The sequence below is a fragment of the Cibotium barometz genome, chromosome 15 (genome assembly GCF_041138505.1).
Source record: "Cibotium barometz isolate CiBa-2024 chromosome 15, ASM4113850v1, whole genome shotgun sequence".
In the NCBI taxonomy this organism is placed as follows: domain Eukaryota; kingdom Viridiplantae; phylum Streptophyta; class Polypodiopsida; order Cyatheales; family Cibotiaceae; genus Cibotium; species Cibotium barometz.
This window is the reverse complement of record NC_141060.1, coordinates 20,997,988-21,017,542: the sequence shown is the minus strand read 5'-3', so window position 1 is coordinate 21,017,542 and position 19,555 is coordinate 20,997,988.

Below are 19,555 nucleotides of genomic sequence, written 5' to 3'. Positions count from 1 at the left end.
TGTGCATGTGCCAGATGAGCTGAGAACTAAGCTGGATTCGAAAGCTGAAAAATGTGTGTTTATTGGATATTCCCTTGAGCAAAAGGGATACAGGTGTTATAACCCTGCTACACGTGAGCTGAGGGTAAGCAGGGATGTTGTTTTTGATGAGATGAGCAGCTGGTATGCTGCTGAAAAAGAAGCTGTTGGGGCTGATGTGAGTGGAAGTGTGGTTGCACAGAATGCAGGTCAGCAATCACAGCCTTTGAGTGGACCAGGAGAGTCCTCATCTAGTGGGTCTGTTGATAGACCATGGAGTGGCAGGCTGCGTCATAATACCAATCCTGCAAATGTGATTACTACATCACGTAAAGGAAAAGAGAAAGTGGTTGAGCCCCTTGGTATGCCTGACATTTCTGCAGGGCATTCTCATGTTGATGGAGAGTCTAGTGGCTCAGATATGAGCCTTGATGAGGAGCTTGGGATCCCAGCTATGAGAACACCTGGTGTAAAGAAGGCTATGGAAGCCATGAATGAAAAGCTGCGAAGATCAGGGAGAGTGAAGAACCCTGTGCAGAGATTTACATATGACGGTTATGTGGCACATCACTATGCATATATGGCAAAGGTTGTGCAGGTTGTTGAGCCCACATGCATTGATGAGGCTGTTGGAAATGTGAATTGGGAGAAAGCTATGGATGAGGAGATGGATGCACTATATGGAAATGAAACTTGGGACTTAGTGCAATTGCCTGAAGGCAAGAAAGCCATTGGATGCAAGTGGGTGTACAAAGTTAAACATAACAGTGATGGAAGCATAAACAGGTACAAGGCTAGATTGGTAGCCAAAGGATATGCGCAGACATATGGGATTGATTATGAGGAAACTTTCAGCCCAGTTGCCAAGATGGCAACGGTGAGAGTTGTGATAGCAGTGGCTGCGTCAAAGCAATGGTCTTTACATCAGATGGATGTAAAGAATGCATTCTTGCATGGGGATTTGCAAGAAGAGGTGTATATGTTGCAGCCACCTGGTTATGAGGATGTGGGTCACCCCGAGCATGTTTGCAGGTTGAAGAAAGCCTTGTATGGCTTAAAACAAGCACCAAGAGCATGGTCTGACAAGATTTCTGAATATCTTGTCACTATTGGCTTTCATGTAGCCAATGCAGATTTCTCATTGTATGTGAGACATGGTGATAGAGGAATTGTGCTTGTTGTCATCTATGTAGATGACTTGATCATTACGGGGGACCATGATGCAGAGATCTTTGATGTAAAGATCTTGCTAAGACAGAAGTTTGAGATGAAGGATCTGGGGGAGCTCAGATATTTCTTGGGCATTGAGGTGATTAGGTCACCACATGGTATTGGATTACTGCAGAGACAGTATGGCTTGGACATGTTGTCCAAGTATGGTATGACAGGCTGTAAGCCTATTTCTGTGCCATTGGATCAGAATGGCAAGTTGAGTGCAGATTCAGGAGAGATCTTGGAGGATCCTACTATGTACAGGAGCATAGTAGGAAGTTTGATCTACATGACGATCACTAGACCAGATTTGAGCTATGCTGTTGGGTTGGTGAGTCAGTTTATGCAGGTTCCACGGAAACCGCATTTAGATGCAGTGAGACGCATACTGAGGTATGTGAGGTCTACTTTGCATTGTGGACTATTCTATGAGACTGGGACAGAGATATGTGTACATGGGTACACGGATGCTGATTGGGCTGGTAGTATCTCAGACAGAAGATCTACCAGTGGCTTCATGTTTTCTTTGGGGAGTGCTGCTGTGACTTGGAGCAGCAAGAAGCAGCCTACGGTTGCTCTATCGAGTACAGAGGCCGAGTACAGAGGAGCTGCTATGGCAGCATGTGAGGTAGCTTGGTTGAGAAAGCTACTTGCAGATTTGGGTCTATCAGTGGATAGACAAGTTGTCATTTTCTGTGACAACATTAGCAGTATACAGTTAGCCAGGAACCCAGTATTTCATGCTCGTACGAAGCACATAGAGGTCCACTACCACTTCGTTAGAGAGAAGGTCTTGGCAGGAGATCTTGACCTTGTTTATGTCAGCACAGAGGATCAGGTAGCTGACATCTTCACCAAAGCATTGGGTACAGAGAAGCTCCGCAGATTCAGGGCTTCGCTTGGTGTACATGAGATGGAGTTGAGCTCGAGGGGGAGTGTTGAGATATCGAGCTCTAGTGAGGCGGTGGATACTGATGACCCGCCTGGGGGATAGGCCCCACACTTACACCACTGGCATGGTTGGTGAGATCTTGGGTGATATGCGGCCAGTGGGATGACAGGCTGTGTGACAGCCACTCTAGAGACTGGCATAGTTATAGCGCCAGCTCATTTAGTCGGGTTCACACTATAGAGAACCCGTGTATGTATTGGTTGAGTACCTTTCATATTATGGTGTACTCTTATCTTTGTATATGGTGTGTTGAGTGTTGTGTAGAGAAGAAGAAGATTTTCAGCCTCTCACCTTGTGTGTTCTCTATTAGGGTTTTGTGAGTGTGTGTGTGTGCTTGCAAGAGCTCAAGCTCTCTTCCCCCCTGCATCTTTTCACATGTGCCCACTTTTTGACCATTGACCACCTTCCATCATGTGCCTACTTTTTGACCATTGACCACCTTTTATATTCATCCATTCACATGCCGTAATAACCTTATATTGCATCCAAAACAATTTCATAGCATTCTAATCTTCTTCTAGCTTATTCCCAGATACATGTGACCCATATTCCAATTTCATAGCATTGTAATCTTCTTCTACCTTATTCCCACATACATGTGCCCCATACATGACATCACATGAAGAATATTTCAACACCACATGCATACTAGTTTGATTTTTTAGAGATTTATCTTCTCATAAGAACATTGTTACTAACTCATCAAACATAAGGATATTCGGGTTCTTAATCCATAAGCCAATGTGTGGATGCAAAAACATTAGAATGAATATGGTAAAGGTGTGAGATTAGTAGACACTCATGAACTTTTTGGATCAATATGCCTCATCAATACATGCAAGTTTCTCCCTAAAATCTTTAATCCTTATGATAATTTTGTACATTAAAGGTTCCTCATTAATATGCCTGAACTCCAATTGCTTACAGAAGTATGCCACTGGTTCCTCATTATATACCTCGTAAAACGCAACAAGCACATATCCCAAGCTTGCTTGGTAGTTTTACATGCGCGATAATGAGGAATAATTCTCCACTTATACATGAGTGAGTATGAGAAATAATTCTCCTCTTAATAGAGAGTGACATGAATGCATGTGCATGTGCATACCTCCTATCCCACTTAGTTTATTCCACTATGGAAGGTGTGGAGGAAGATTCCATAGTTACACTTGAACTAGTATCGCTATCCAAAGTCCTCATATTATCATGTGCTGGTAAGATAGAGCATGGCTTAATGCTAATGATGACATGTCAAATCCCTTTGGAAACCAATACATGATGCATCATATATGACCACAACGGATAGTAGTCTCATCAAGCTTTTTCTCAACGTACATCTTTGCCTATCATTTCACACTACAAATAACTAATCTCTGTGATACAAAGTAAATATCCTAACTACTTTTTATAGATACCGTACCCAGATGGGGGATTTTTTTTTGGCGCATTTTCTAGAGAGCGCCTTTTGGGAATCTGGTGAGTATTTTCTAGCCGAGAACGTTTTAGGAATCGAGTGAGCGGATTCCAAAAAGATACCCTCCCCCCTCCATGAAGAGAGAGAGGGGGAAGACAATTGGAGAGAGTAACATGAGATAATTATTTGAGAGGGAGAGGGCGATAGTGAGCCAGAGGGAGTGAAAACATAAAAACATGACAACATCACATCCTCTACATCGAGGTTATTGATTCAAACTAAAAATAAAACCAAGTTCATTCACATAAAACTTCCAAATATATAAATGTGAAAACCATCATATTTACTACTATGGGCCTTGCTTGTCCTCTGGGGTGTAGGCACAAAGTAAGCGAATGGTGTTCGTACCCTTCCGCACTTCCTCTAGCAAGACACACTCAAACAATTCATCAATAAAATTATAGGTTCACCATATCGCAATTAAGTCCACCACTTTGGCCTTGACTTGAGAAATAGCACCATCATTACTAGGAAGTGGAAAGGACATGAGACCTTTCCATGCTTGTGCACCATCTATGGTCTTCTTCTTGACCTCCACATTGGTGGCCTCCCTCTGGATACATGAAACTCAACAACTTGAATGCTAATATTTGATGAGGCCATAAAAAAAAACAAAGCAGGGTTTAGGGTGGTGTAATCTACTAACAAGGCTTGCTAGCAATGGTGTTTAACAAAGTGCTTTGGATCTTACCTCTATATTTATAGCAATGGGAGAGGTGCACTCTACTTTTACAACAAACAAAATAAAAAATATTTTTTGTCATTTTTAATGTAATAATAAAGGCAACTTTCCTCTAATTTCTACACCACAATAATAAAGGCATCTTTTGAACTTTTTTGGAAAAGAGCTGGTATGTATTGAAGCAACTTCACTCTCTCTCTTCTCTCTTCTTCTCGTCGTTCCCCTAAATGTATCACACATAGGAGATCTATGAGTGGATTTATGTTTTCCTTTGGGAGTGGTGTTGTGACATGGAGCAACAAGAAGTAGGGAACAATTTCCTTGTCGAGTACAGAGGCAGATTATAGGGGTGCTGCAATGATAGCATGTGAGATAGTTTGCTTACGTAAGCTACTTGGTGATTCAGGGTTGCAGGTTGATAGTAGATAGGTTATCATCTATTGTGACAACCTTAGCAGTATACAGTTGGTGAGGAACCCAATTTTTCATGTGTGGAACAAACACATAGAGCTCCACTATCACTTTATGAGAGAGAGGGTTTTATTAGGAGACATTGATCTCATGTATGTTAGTGCAAAAAGGAGTAGGTAGCTGACATTTTCATGAAATCCCTAAGAACAAAGAAGCTTCTTGGATTTCAAACTATGCTTGGAGTCCTAGAGATGGAGTTGATCATGAGGGGGAGTGTTGAGATGTCAAGATCAACACGAGCTGACACTTATGATATGCCTGGGTGACCATTTTTGCCACTTACATCACTAGTGTGTTTGGTAGGATTCTGACATGATAGAGTTTTGCCAGTGATTCTATAGTTGAGACTACACTAGCTACTAGTCCACAATTGAGTTATGGCATACTTATCTTGCGATCTCACTCACTTATCGTGTTCACATTATGGACCACATGTACATAGTACTTTAGTACTTATGTTGTATTTTCCTTATCATTTTTGTAGAACCCTTTTGTTGTGAAGAAGAAGAACAATAATTTTTGGCCTCTCATATTGTGTGTTCTCTTCTAGGGTTCGTGTGAGTGTGTGTGCTTACAAGAGCTTCCTCCCTGCATCTTTTCAAGTTGTTCAAGCATCTCATTCCCTTGAATTCATTTATAAACTTACCTACTACTACCCATAATAGACATGGTGTGGGTAGCAGCATGTCATCAAGTGGTGGGGTGAGTGCAAGGTAATGCTCTTGCCTCCTTTGCTCCATCCCCTCCTCTTGGGGTATTCTTACTTGGTTTGGTCCACTGATCGCATAAAGAAAACTTGGGTTATCATGCCTTTGTTGTGTTACTCCTATCATGGATTTGAGTAACGTACTCCCATAACATCAAAAATATGTTCTACATTGCCAACAAAGGTGGGATGCTACAAGAATCATACACCATTTACATCTACGGCACGGATCCATGGGTTGGAATTGAAATAAAGAAAATTTGATAAAATTATCTCCACAACAAGTCTCTCATAAAGGCACATAAACGTAACGCAAGCATGTTTGGAAAGGTGGTATGTTAGACACTCCTTGATAATACCATTCTTTTGATAATCTGAATCCAGAATTGGTGTGTTGGTGTTGTGCAAAGTGAAATCCATTACACAAGGCATGTACATAACCCAAATGATTTATGGAAACCTTATGCTTTCAGGCATTCTCTCTGTGTTATTATGTGCTTCACTTTTTGTCTTTTTTTTTGGAAATATGTGGTATGTGTTGTATGTTTTAGTATGGTTCTAATATTTACTATGCGTGTGGGAGTTATGTTTTCCAAATAGGGTCCCACTTTGCATGAACAGGGAGCAAAATTATATTTGGGAGTAAAAATATAGAAGTTCCTTATACGCTCCCCTTCTCATCATCTTGGACTTATCAAAGGGTGATGCAAGCCAGCTTTTGAAGCCAATTTGTCCATCTTCATTGATGAGGATGATGTAGGTTTGATGAAGAACACTTTGGCACCATAGCAATGTTGACATCTAGTTGTAATGGTGGCAAAGGACTCTCATCATAAGACCTAATCAAACCTATGGGTTCTTCTTTCAGAGGAGATGTGGATAGTTGAAGTTTGTACGATACATCAAGCATATCCGTTATAGTAGATTCATCGTAAAAACCTATAGAGATAAGGGTGAGCTTGATGAATTACACTACAAGGGATCAGGCTCATACCCGCGCTCCTAGCGGCGAAAAATGACTTGTGGAAAAAAAGTAACGGGCCCGTGTATCATCGCGGCCAGAGACATGCGTGTAAAAGCGCATGTATAGAAGCAGTCAGACGCGCTGATACGAGGGCGTATACACGTGTTTTGTCAGTTTAGCTACGCTTATACACGCGCATTTGATGGAGTATCCGCGTATATACACGCGACTTTTACAGATTTGATGCGTCTATACACACGAACAGAGAGCAAAAAAAAATTTCCAGAGAGTGCTATTTTGTACCTGAATGCTGTTCCAGCATTCCAGCACCCAATAGCACTCTCTAGATTTTTTTTTGGGTGCATTGCACCATCCACGAGGAAGATTTAGTGCATTGTCATTACACGATTCAAGGCAGACATGAATGCAATACTATCAATTCACGATTCAATATTACTATCAAAATTTTATGTGTACACATATATACAAGGGAGTCCATATGTCGAAGTAGCTCATGGCTTCAGTTACAAAAATATATATACAACCACATCCTCAATATGGAATGTGATACTATAAGTCTGAGTACTACTCAGACCCAGATGATGACCCGCTACTCCATCCATGATCAGATGAGCTCACATCGGTATACATGTCCAATGAGTAGTGCTCACGTCCAGCAGGTGCAGTGGCGGCGGGTGGATCATCAGTGGGAGGATCATCAGCAGGTGCAGCAGCTTGTGCCTATTCAAGTAATATATAGTATATAAGTATATATATATATGTAATTCAATAAACCAAAATCATTCGTTTAGAGTTTTCAAGTACCTGTCGACCGTATGGTATCATGGCCATCTCAAACTACGCGTCCGTAATACGTCCCTCGGCTCTGAAGAGGGCCCACATGTCATGTCTGCTATGTCGACGAGCATACCCAATATCGTGGGCTGTGGGCTTCCTCCCCATAACCCGTCGCTGTATCATAATCAACACAATTTGTAAGATTAAAACAATCATAGAATCAATGAATTAAGTAAACAATCAAATAAAGTGGCAAGATACTTACGAACTCTTCTTCCCATGACTCGACGCCGCTAGATCCGAAATGCGAAGATCCAATGGTCTCCATCTGGATCCGTCGTGCCTCCACATGCTGCCTGCTCTTCACGCCACCCTCTGCTCATTTCTTTGCCTCCTTCCACTCGTGTTTGTGCACAGTGGTGGCAGGTTTCTCGGCAGGATAGCCACGCGCAGCTACATTTAGCCCATCATCGTACGCGAGTTTCTTAAGGTGAGATCTTTTATTACTTAAGATCTCCCTTTTTCGCGTCCTTCCCCATACATCCGAGAGAATGTCGCATGTCGGGAATTGGGGTACCGACTATGTACAGCATCTATCACCTCCCCAACTAAGCGGCTATTTTGATCTTTAAATCTAATAAAACAATTTCTGTACAAGTTTGAAACTACCCCACGCATGTACTCCATTACCTCTTTCCCCCTCGCTTCCATCACTACCCCGCCCCTATCGGTCACATCATAGCAGATCACTTACTCCACCTCTCTCACCTCCTCCTCATCCTCATTGTCTCCTCTAACTCTTCTCCCTCTATCTCCTCTCTCACCACGTGCCCTACTACCTCCCCCACCAAAGCACCCGCCGCATCCTCCACTCCCACTCTTCCTCTACGGCGTTTGCTCTCCTCTGTACTGCGGATGGAGTCATGACTGGGGGATTGTCTACGTGACTGTGGCTGTGAGGGAGTAGGAGTACGTGATAGTGGCTGTGAGCCCTGACGTGACGGTGCCTGGGAGGGTGTGCGGGAGTGTGTCTGGGACGGGGTATGTCTCCTCGGTGGGCGTGGAAGAGGAGAAGCTACATGCCGTCTTGCCGGACTCGCCAGGCATAGACGGCAGTGGAGTGACATGGATACTCGGGGGCGGGGTATAGATACCAGGCAATCCAGGAGGGGGATGGGCATACATGTACTCTGTAAGCTCAACTGGACCAGGATGGCGCCCAAAATGATTTAGCATCTCCATCATCCAAGTGTCGTACGTAAATGGATCGGATGAAGAACCTGGATCCATGAAAAATAAAAGTATATACATGAACGATCCATGAAGGGAAACACTCTATGTATCAAAGCACAATCGCCATGAAGGGAATCACTCTATGTATCAAAGCACAAATGCAAGCTAGCCATATGCAGATGGGATCATCTCTCTCTTGAGTTGGATCGCAAGCATGGGTGAAACACAGTGGCATGAAAAACCCATCCAAAAATGCGTGTATATGCGCGTGAACAGTCTGTGCAAACAGGGTGCATGCAGACATACACGCGTTCCTACACGTGGCCTGCATAAAAAAATTTTAAAAACGACCAACCACCGACAAATCTTTCTTATAAAAAAAGCCCAGACTGTCACAATGATTCACAAAAGTACTGAAGCAGGCACGACTAGAGAAGGACGAAGACAATCGCATAAGGAAAAGAGACAATCGCATAAATAAATGGAAGGAAAGAGACAGGACAAAGGACAAACTGACTCACCTCTGAAAAAGTGAGTCTTCTTTTTGGCTGGTTGCCTTCACCCGTGTCTGCTCCTTGCACCCATGTCTGCTCCTTGCACTTGGCTTTAGTGCTTTGTTGGAAGAGGCGACGAGGAAGGAGAGGAAAGCTGAGTTTGAAAATGGTTTTTTGGAGAAGGCGGTGGGTTATTTTAGGTATAGACAAGTGGTCGTGTATAAGAGCGCGTGTATTTTTGCGTGTATAATAAAACAACCACATTTATACACGCGATTTTAAGGATGTAGACGCACTGTTACACGCGATTTAAAATAGTGAGATGCGCTTTTACATGCAAATAACACAAGATACAGCCGCGTTTATACACGCGATTTTAAGGATATAGACGCGCTGTTACACACAATTAACACAAGATATAGAAACTTTTTATACTTTCATTAAAAACTGATTATGATTATGTGTTTACTCTTTTGTACATAGGATGTCATCAACCTCCTCAAGCAGTTCTGGTGAGGATGAGACAATGCATCATCGTAATCGCGATGTGTGGTTGGGACAAAGGATCAAGTGTATGTGTAATCGATGTCAAGGATGCATTGTACGAGCGCATCGAATTACCTTGAATCACATCTTCATGTATGGAGAATGGAATCAAACAGGTTTAGAGGTGAGTAGATGTAAATTGATAGTATTCAAATGACTCGTGGTATCCAAATTAAATTAATGGAGTTGTAATATATATACTCTAATTGAAGCAGGATGCAGTACCACACCTAACATGGCGCCCTACATACGGCGAGAGCACGCAAAGCGTCGACGAGATGATGCTGGAGCTTCGAGATCTATTGTCAAAGATGAGTGGGAAAGGAATGACAATAGCCCTGCACCCCACGAAGTTGTGGAAGAGGAAGTGTTTGATGATATGGTGCGGTATCTTTTTAGGGATGATCCCAAAGGTATGGACGACGATGATATGGAACAATAGCATCATTATAAGGCTTCATCAACACCGGTTTTTGAAGGGTGCACATTCTCTATTTTACGTGCTTCACTTGAACTACTCAATATACAAACAGTTTATGGATGGAGCAGTGCAAGTCTTGATGCATTATTGAAGTAAGCATTCTAACTTGCAAATTTGAATTAGTGGTTTAGGGTTTAGGGTTTAGGGTTTAGGGTTTAGAGCTAATTGATGATATTGGATGCAGGCTATTATCAAACATGCTTCCAAAGGGGAATAGACTACCCACCTCAAGAGACATAGTGAGGCGCTATGTGACATCTCTTGGAGGATTGGATTATGATCGCATACATGCATGCATCAATGATTGCATTCTCTTTCGTGGGACGCATAAGAAGGCTCGACATTGTCCCACTTGTGGTGAAGCAAGGTATAGAACAGATGTGAAGAGTTTTGATGTACCTCGTAAAGTCTTGCGACACTTTCTTATGATTCCTCGCATCAAACACATGTTCAAGTGCAAATCCATAGCAGAACTCATGTCATGGCATTCCTCACATCAATCGGATGATGGCATGTGGAGAATTCCCGCAGACACTCCTGCTTGGAAGCATATTGAAGATGAGTGGCCGAGCTTTAAAACAGAGCCCAGAAACCTTTGGGGATGGAGTGAATCCATTTGGTTTCAAAAGCACCGCATACAGCGTGGCCAGTTGTGTTAGGTGAATTACAACCTTCCACCATCAATGGCGATCAAGAAGGGACATCTTATGTTATCCCTTCTAATTTCAGGGAAACATAAAGTCAAGCATATGGATGTTTATCTCAAACCGTTGATTGATGAGTTGGAGGAACTATGGAGAGGTTTTGCAGTGGTGGACATTAGTAGGCCTCCCTCCTCTCGACACTTCGACTTAAAAGCAGTGTTGATGTGGATAATGCATGACTTTCCAGGATACAGCGATTGTTCTGGTAAGAATTCTAATTACCTCTCTACTCTAATACTATTGGTTATATTAATTCTAATTACCTCCCTACTCTAATACTATTGGTTATATTAATTATAACTATTGAGTTTATTATTCTAACTTTTATTTATATTTTAACAGGTTTGAAAACATTGGGTAAACATACATGTCCTGTTTGTGGCCCTTCGTTAGTACATGAGTATGCTGATGGTTTGTGTAAGACCATATTCGATAATCATCATCGATTTCTCTCGTCAGATCATCCTAAATATGTTCCTAGTAAGAGTAACATTCCTCCACAAACACTTCGTGCAAAAGATTGGAAGCGTATTTGGGAGTCTACAAATGTTCTTCCTCCAGATGGCATGAACAGGTAGTACAGTAATGTTTTTCAATCTTGTTTTGTGTAGTCTCTAATTGGATTAAAGATCACATAGAGCAATTCCTTGTGTAGGTAATCCATTTTTTTTCGGCTACCATATTGGACCCATCTTAAGATCAACCATCTTCTTGATCCCATGTACATCTTCAAGAATGTGGGATTTGGTATTTGGGAACATGTTATTGGTAAACGAGACAATGTTAGCGTACGGGAGGACTTGCGGGTTGCAGGACGTATGCGTCAAGCTTGGCCACGAGAGGAGGGTGGGCACGTTCGTCTTCCATGCCTGCACCATGGATTATATCAAAGAAAGAGGAGAAGCAGGTAAAGTAGGACATCACCACTTTGCGTACTCCCACTGGATGCATAAGATGATTGAAGAGAGCCTTTACAACCACTAAGAAAAGAGGCATTGAGCAACTATATGGGTTGAAGTCCCACGATTGTTGGCACAAGATGCTCCAAGTAAGTGTTTTCCAAGTCTTGTACGTCTCTCTCTCTCTCTCTCTCTCTCTCACACACACACACACACACACATCCACACCCACACAATGACAGAGAACGCTATTACGTTATCTCAGGTTGGCGTTTGGAATAGAAAATTTGAGTTTAGCGATGTATATGCCATGGGTCACGCTAATGCAAATGCTTCATCAATCTTCGTCCAAATAAGGCTTCAATTGAGTGAACCTCCGTATGAATCAAGGATGCTTGAGCTTAGCCCACTACACTTTGCTATCACTAGCAGTGCTTTAGGTACACTATATCATAGGCATTCTCATTGAAAATGTTGAAGGGCTTCTACTCTCTGTTGTGAACTTTATGAAATCCATGCTACAAGCGAATATCTTTCCATATTAAAGGGCAGTAGGAAATAGTAGGGAGGCATTAAATGTCATACTTTTAAGAGGGGGAACTAATCATACCTTCTTTGAAAATTTGACTCCAAGGAGCTTCAAAAGATCACTCAGGAGGCAATATCCTCTACAAGTATGCAAAAGATGTCTCGATCAATGATCGAATGTGGGTTTGGAATGAGTGGAGTGGTCGCTTCTCTCTTTACACTGTCACAGGTGCACTATGCTTTCTAATATTAAAAAAATTGTCCCCATATGAAGTCATAGTAAGTGACAGATATCCCAAGTTCACATCAAAATTTTGGAATGCATTGTTTGAAGCAGTAGGAACTTTCTTGGATCTCAGTACAGCCTATCACCCCGAAACAAATGGCCAAACTGAAAGAGTAAATCAAGTAATAGAAGATATCCTTCGGTCATGCTACGGCAAGGAACCCAAGAAGTGGTTACGCCATTTACATCTGGTTGAATTTGCTTACAATGCTTCTTATCATTAAAGCATTGGGATGAGCCCTTTCAAAGCTCTGTATGGACAAGATTGCCTTACACCATTGACTTGGTCTGACCCATTGATCAAAGTCGAGATGTTCAGACAAATGCTTGATGACATGGACCGGCAAATTCAATCAATCCGTAAAGATATTAAGGCAGTCCAAGATCCGCAAAAGCAGTATGCAGATAAAAAGAGATCAAAGGGAGAGTTTGAAGAATCAGATATGGTCTTCATTCGAGTACGACCAAAAAGAAGTTCCTTATCTTAAGAAAAGTACAAGAAGCTCTCTCCCAGATACTGTGGACCATATGTTGTTATAAAGAAAGTAGGTGATCTAGCTTATAAACTTCTTCTACCTCCCCATCTCAAGGTACATAATGTATTCCATGTCAGTTTACTTAAGAAATATGTACCCAGCCCAAGTCACGTGCTTGATGATGAACAATTGATTTCTCCAACTCAAGGCCAGATGGTCCTCTAGCCTAAAGAAATCCTTAACATTTGGGAGGAGGTTCTCAGGAGAAAAATCCTCAGAGAGTTTTTTAGTTAAGTGGAAGTTCTTCCCTCTAGAAGACACCACCTGGGAGAAAAAAGAAGAGATGGTAAAAGATTACCCCCACTTTGCGCGAGATGAGGACATCTCGCATTTTTCAAGTGGGAGAGGATGTAAGATTTCTCCTCAGCCTAAATAATGATTAAGCTTTTACCTCAATCCCCTATAATCAGTCCATATTTTAGAATACAAGAAAATATTATTTTTTCTTGTTTTTGCCTAGAGAGAAGAAAAACTCTAGAGAGAGGTAATTCAATATTGAGATATTTTTAGATAAAAAATTCTCCTAATATCAAAAATATATTTTCCTGAAATAGAAGTTCAAAATAAATTCTCCAAGGTGCATTAGGAATCAATTAAAAATGATATAAGGGACCCTAGCCTAAGGGTCTAGATTTTCAGAAATTTCTCGATTATGATCCAATTAAGGTTCCAATGGGCCAATAGGATTAATCCAAATGTTGGGATGAGATAAATCCAATTAATAAAAGAAAATACCCAAAAATGAGTAAATGCTCACATAAGATGAAGAGTTGACTGAGTACAAGGTTTATTAGTTAAAAATTAAGAGATATTACTAAAAAAATGAGATAGTTTAGAGAAATGATGATTTTTTGACACCTTAGTAAGGAGAGGGGGACCTTTGAGGTATGCACCTCCTTCACATGTGTGGAAGGATTTTTAATTCAAAAAAATATAATATTTTTATCTCTCCTCTCTCCTGGATCAAACTAGATCAAAAGCGGAGCTAAACTGATCCAAATCTTGTCCAAATTCAATCAAACTCAAGCTGGAAAATTCTAGAACCCAGTTGGACTCAGTTAATGGCCTCCCTCACCTATAAATAGACCCTCATTCTTTTATATTATCATCTGTGAGCTATACCATAACAGTATTACATTAAAATAATCATATTTTCTATTATCCCTTAAAATTCCTCTACTTTTGGGGAGCTTGGAGCTTCTCTCTCTTCAACAACTCTTGGAGCTCTCTTCTCCACTTGCTAAACCAATTGATTGGTTTGGGGCTTCACTTCAAGAAAAAGAAGCAAGCTAATCCTTGATGTAAGAATGAATTTTATGGTTTTTTGTTAATTTTCTCAAATGACCTCTTCTCAACCCCTCTCAAGCTTGAGAAGTTTTCTAATTGGTTGTTTTGAATTCAAATCAAGATTTCCCTAAGAATCTTAATGAGTAATCAAGAAAAAGTTTATCTCTCTCTCAAAAAGAATAGTCATTCCTATGGCTAATTCTTTAGCAAAAGAATGCTTCTCCTTTGATAAATTCTTATTTCAAAACCAAACTCTAGGCTTGTTAAGCTAGAGAATAAGAAAATGGTATTTTTATGCTTTTATGTTAACAAAATAATGGTTAATTCTTTTAGATTATTTATAAGTAGTTAAAAACTACTTTAATTGATTCTAAATGAGAAAGAGATAATCCTATCAATTCGGGAAAAAAAATAATAGAAATAGCTTAATCTAGTGGAATAATCATAATTAAGTTTGTGATTATGATTAAAATTATGATTTAAATTCATAGTTTAGCTTTAAGATTAACAAAAGATCTTCTATCATATTTGCATTACAATGTTTTATTCTTTTAAAAAAATTAAAAATTATCAGTAATAACAGCGAAGCTATGGTAAAATTATCAGTAATAGCAGCGAAGCTATGGTAAAATTTTTAGAAAATAACACATACCTTATTTTTATGCATAATGCTAAAAGAGGACTTCCTACCACATTCTAGGATTGGACATCCTATGCAAAAAGAATGATTTTCATCATATTCATGGGAAATAAATTTTTAGTTTTTATGCATAAATATTTAATTAAAAGAAAAGAGGAATTTTTGGTAAATTTATTTTTATGTGAAAAGAGGAATGCCCATGATAATTGAGATCCAAGTAATTAAATGGTAAAAGAGGAATTTTTGGCATAATTGAAATAATGGATATTTTTATTTAATTTAAAAAAAAATTTGATAAATTTATTTTATGTATAAGAAATTTTAAATCATAAAAGAGGAATTCTCATGATATTCGAAATTCACTCGTTTAAATATAAAAAGAGGAATTTTAAGCATATTCAAAAAATGGATATTTGTATTTAATTAAAAGAAGAATTTTTATGGTATTTTAAGTAGAGAAAGGTTTAAATTAAATTTTGGTGACAAAAGAGGAATTTTCACCATAATTCCACCTAGAAAATTAGGGTTGATAATTAAATTAGTAGAAAGAATATTTTTAGATATTTTGTGTAGATAAATCACCAAATTGATATTTACCCAAATTTAGATTAATGGAAGAAGAGTATTTTTATAAAAACCCGATAGTCTCGTATAGAACCATTTCTTAATTTATTAGTTATGACCTTTTAATAGACCTTAGGGAGAAAACTGCACAAATCACATTTGGAAAACTTTTGGGACTCAAAGTTAGAATTTTCCTTATAGTTAGAAGTACAGTAGATATTTATCTGAAGAAAATCCTTCAGAATCAAAGATAGAAGTAAACCGAATAATTTTGGTTAAACCACGACTATGAGAATGGTGGTCAATAAACTACTTACCCATCTCTCGATCTGAATCAAGCAAAAACCTCGTGAGTGTGTGACCGATTCCAATTCTTGACACAAAGAATAGACTACCGTGAATTAGCGTAGTTTTTCCTTAACTGAAATCACCAAGAATCTAGTTGGAAATTTAGTCAAATGATGGGTAGATGAGATCAATGACTCTCATTAAGAAAATATGGATTAAGAAAAAAGGGAACCAATCTCGAACCGGGAATTCTACTTGCATAGAACTTATGTTTTCTTTTAAGGGACTGTTCTACACAAGAAGCATTTGGTATGTGTTTAACTAAGAAGAGACTCATTGCAATAGCTGGCGGGGAGTCATCGAGGGACGTCTCTCGCGGCAAAGCGTATCGAGGTCTTGACGAGCCTCGGTATGGTTAAAATGGTGCGCTTCCGGTACGATGGGCGAGGACCGACGAAGCGGTCCCTAAGTGAAGTGCTAGGACACCTAAGTAGGATCCTAGAGGGTTCTGACTAAGTGATGCACAGGCTCGCGGTTGCTAGGACACCCATGTGTACGTCAAGGAAGATATGGATGAACTGAAAAGAATGACTTTTGTGAACTGAATTTTGATATTGGATCTGGTTGGTTGACCAGCTGGTCTTCAATGGAGAGTTTGGATGATATATTTTGTAAAACAATGGACTCAATATTTTGGAGGATTATGATCGATAATACTATGATTTCATTGAAAGATTGTTTTAAAGACAGCCGAATCTGTTATAATGGCAATTTCATATTGGGTGTGTAAGTGGTATGCCTACCTTAAATTTTGCTTTAAGCGCCATCTAGGAGGCCTATAAATTCTTTTACTCTATACCCAAGAAACATATAACCAAATTTCTATAAAGGAATCCCATCAATACAGTGGTTGGGCGGTTGGCTAACCCATGGGCCGGTTGGATCGGGGGATTCCTCCAATACAAATAGTTAGGATTAAGCTACGTTAGTTAGATTAAGTCCTAGGAAGACCCTTGTTTTGTGGGAGGGAATCAGCGGCTATGCCTCACTAAAGGAGGAAAAAAGCAGTGATCCTATGGACCAAGTGCAAGCCTCTTCTTTCATCTGACCATGTGACTTTTGGGTTCGGTCCGATCAATTTGGATAGTTAATACTTTGACTCGTTAGATCAATTCTCCCGTTAGATGATTTCCCTGGTGGAATTGCTCGTGCCTTCCAGAGGAGGGAAGTTTTTCGGGGCTCGGTTGTTTGGAGGAACCGTCGGGCTAGTCTCTTGTCCGGGTATTCGTGGGTGAGGCCCCGAGTGTGGATCCCTACCCCGCGCGAGCGACTGACACTGCTTCCGTCCCTAGGGCCCTTAGAGGGGGCATCGTGGAGGGGGTGGCGGTCTCACAGAAGCTGTCTTTTTGCAGGTTATTTGATTGCTGTAGGAAAACATGTCTGACGAAATTAATCAAATTTTTAGTGAGAAGCTAGATAAGAGTAACTTCCATGCCTAGAAGTTCATAATGACCAATTTCCTAATGGGTAAAGGATTTTGGGATTATGTAGAAGGAGACAATGAGGAGCCTCTAGAGTTATCTGAGGAGAATGCCACTCCTACAGATATAAAGGCATTCAAGGATTGGAATCAAGGTGCAAGAAAAGTCATGTAGTGGCTTTCAATTAGTGTCACAGACACTATGATAGGACACATATAGGATGCAAACACTCCAGCAGTTGCATGGCAAAATCGTTCATATTTTCATGACTAACACAAAGGCAAGGAAGTTGCAGTTAAAGCAAGAGTTGCATACTTTGGAGGAAAAGAAAAGCATGTCCATCAATGAATATGCCTTAAAGATCAAGGGAATTGTTGAATCCCTTGGGTCTATCAATGTATCAGTGGAGGATGATGATTTGGTGAGTGTCTGTGTGAATGGGCTTAGCAAAGAGTACAAGCCATTCAAGACCTCCATTGCATTTAGGAAGAATATTCCCAACTTTCGGGACTTGATATCTATGTTGATCATAGAAGAAAAGGATTTAGGTGAGAATTCTTCTTCACAAAGCAAGAACACATCGGAACAGGCCTTCTACTCTAATTCAGGTAGAGTCAAATGTAGAGGTCGTGGTTGAGGCCAAGGTGGTGGCCAACAAGGAAATCAGAATTGTGGACAACAATAGTCCAATGATTCACAGCAGCAATCATACATAGGTGGAAGAGGCCAGTCTAGAGGCAGGGGGAGCCAAAGAGGCCGAGGTGGTTGGCAAAGAAATCAAAATGCAAATAGCATAGAGTGCTATTACTATTGCAAATCAATACACATGGCAAAGGACTGCTACAAAAAGCCGAATGACATTAAAAGTGGGAAGTTGCAGCAAGGCAACTATGCATTATCTAGCAAACATGGAGGTGATGATAGAAGTGAGCAGCTATTTGTGATGCAGCACATGCTTAGTTCCATAATAGGGGATGTGTTAGGATCTCAAGATATATGGTATGTGGATTATGGCGCCTCTAACCACATGACCAGTCATGCTGAGTGGTTTAGAGATATGCAAAAAAATGAAAAAACTAGGTTATGTAAAAACATGTGATGATACTGCGCATCCCTCTTCGCATGTTGGTAAAGTGCCATTGTCTATGCTGCAGGATGGAAAAATGAAGTACTTGGTTGATGTATTTCATGTTCCAAAGTATTACAAAGAACCTGTTTTCTGTTAGACAGATGGTTGAGCAGGGTCTGCAAAAGTGATGTTTAATCCTCAAGGATATTTTGTGGAAGACTTCAAAAATAAGTGTCGCTTGGTTGCAAAGGGTAATAGAAATGGCAGAATGTTTACTTTGGATGTGAACATGCCTGAGATAAAGGCAGCCATGTTTCCGCATAGAACAAGTGTCATTGCAGATATTGACATATGGCACAAGCAATGGGTCATGTGAATGTACAACAACTAAAGTCTATGCATGCCCAAAATATTGTTTCAAGTTTGCCAAAGCTTAAGGTTGATGGTATGCATAAGATATGTGAAGCATGCCAACTTGGTAAGTAGGCCAAACATGCTTTCCCACATGAAAAGCATGTCAGTGCAAGGCCATTGGATGTCATACATTCAGATGTATGGGGACCGACCTAGACTGCAACAATTACAGGTTGCATGTACTATGTTACATTCATTGATGTCCACAGTAGGAAAGTGTGGGTTTATTTCATGAAGGAGAAAAGTGAGGTGTTTTCTCACTTACAGAGATTTAAAGCCTTGGTCGAGAAGGAAAAAGCCTTGGTTGAGAAGGAAAAAGGCATGCAAATAAAATGCCTAAGATCAGATGGTGGGGGAGAATATTTATCCAATGAGTTCAGTGATTTCCCGAGAAAGTAGGGAATCAAGAGGCAATTTACATGTAGGTACACTCCGCAATAGAATGGTGCTGCAGAAAGGAAAAACATGCACATTACAGAAGTGGCACGTGCATTGATGAAACTGAAAAGAATATGCTACATTACTTTTGGGTAGAAGTTGTAGCAATTGCTATGTACATTATGAACAGGACACTAACTGAAGTTGTTCATGGTATGACTCCTCCTGAACAGAAGTTTACAGGCATAATACCATATGTGTCTCACTTGAAAGTGTTCGGGTGTATTTCATATGTACGTGTTCCTTATGAAGTGAGAACAAGGCAAAGAAATGCACCTTCATTGGTTATGCTATGGAGCAAAAAGGTTATAGATGCGCTATAACCCTACCACTCATGAGATGCAAGTAAGCAGAGATGTTATATTCGATGAGATGAGTAGCTGGTATGCA